The following is a 1,898-nucleotide window of genomic DNA, read 5'->3' on the forward strand; positions in this document are numbered from 1 at the left end:
CTTTTCTGGGCACTCAAAGCACTTTTACATGGAATGGGGGAATCTCCTCAACCACCAGTAAAACACCTGTAAAAAGTAAAAATTCCTTCAAATTATACAGCATATTGTGCCCTATTTTTACAGATTTTTTTTAGAGAGTGCTCCAATCAGAGATGGAAATGAGACAGAGGAATAAACAAAAATGGAACAATACCAGATGACCAGAAAACACTGTTCTAAACCCTTGACTAATAAAAATAATAGCCTAATTTATTATTATTCATTATGTTAAAATTATGAATTACAATAAAAAAATATATATATATTTTAAATGTATGAATGATTTTATATAATAAAAATAATAATAAAATGATAATAACAATTATTAATTTGTTACAATAAATAAATATTTATATAATTTATTCTAATAAATTAATCATGTCAATATTATCAATACTACTACTACTAATAATAAGAAGAACAACATGTAATAAATATATCAGTATACATTATTTAGTAACAATACTAAATATTAAAGGAATAACTCCCAAAAAAGTGTGCTTAATTGCAGAAAAAAGTTGTTCGGTAGTGATGTTTCTTAGTTGCACACATATTTTCAGACTTTTGAAAACAATTTACCTCAAAATGATGAGACCTATCTACTCACACCTTGTAGCTATGAGAGAGGGGGACACAGGAATATTTCCTGGTCTAAACATACTGATGACTAAAACATACACTGTTTTGGTAGTGACATAAAAAAATGCAGGACACAGTTTTTTACATACATTTTCAGAATTTACTAAGAAAATATAAAATAAAAAGAATTAAAAAGATACTTTTAAAAACAACAATGGAAAAAAAATACAAAAATTATTTAAATATCATTTTCATAAGTTGAAATTTAGGGGTTAGGGTTTGGGACAGCCACCTCCCAACTGAAAGTACCCAATAAATGATGATTTTATATATATATATATATATATATTAAGCTTACTAATACTTTAAATATTATTGTGGGTTTCAATAGAGAATAGAAGGATGCTTAATACATTGAATACTTAAGTGCTTTTTAAATGTTCATTTTATGCTGTTAACTGAAATGTAAAATTCAAAATACTGGTAAAATTAATTAATTAATCAATTTGTTATTTGTTAATAGCGCTTTTCTGGGCACTCAAAGCACTTTTACATGGAATGGGGGAATCTCCTCAACCACCAGTAAAACACCTGTAAAAAGTAAAAATTCCTTCAAATTATACAGCATATTGTGCCCTATTTTTACAGATTTTTTTTAGAGTGTATATATATATATATATATATATATGCTTACATGACACTTATGTAAAGGGAACTATGCTTTGTTTTTTTGAAGACAAAATCAACTTATAAAACTTATAAATCTGGTATGATTCTGGTTGTACATAGGCCTCAACACTTGGTGTAGGCCACACAATGGTGACAATGGTGACTAATATTAACATGGGTTTTTATGTAGCTTCAAGAAAATCACATTTCTTAGTATTTGAAACTCTAAAGGTTTTTTAAACTGGAAAATATGTAGTTACTTTTTTTTTTACAGCTTGGCACATTATGACTGCATGTATGAAGTATTGCCTGGCATCTGTCCATGCTGCGTGCTCTGAGTGCAGCCTCTGTGTCTGTAGGCATATGACGAGCTGACATCATTTGGTGTGGCTTCAAGAGATGAGAACCTGCTAAAAATGCAGCCCCGAAACTACCTTCTTTAAAAGAGCAAAGGCCAGACACATTGGCTACGTTTACATGCACAATGTTTGGTTCAATCGGACTGAATTCATTCCGATTGATGAATCTGAATGTAGTGTTTACATGAACGCTAAATAAAGTGATCCGGTTGATGTGTCACAAGCTTCTAATCGGAATTTTTTTTTTTTTTT

This window comes from Sinocyclocheilus anshuiensis, unplaced genomic scaffold (genome assembly GCF_001515605.1).
Source record: "Sinocyclocheilus anshuiensis isolate Anshui unplaced genomic scaffold, SAMN03320099.WGS_v1.1 scaffold555, whole genome shotgun sequence".
Taxonomy (NCBI): domain Eukaryota; kingdom Metazoa; phylum Chordata; class Actinopteri; order Cypriniformes; family Cyprinidae; genus Sinocyclocheilus; species Sinocyclocheilus anshuiensis.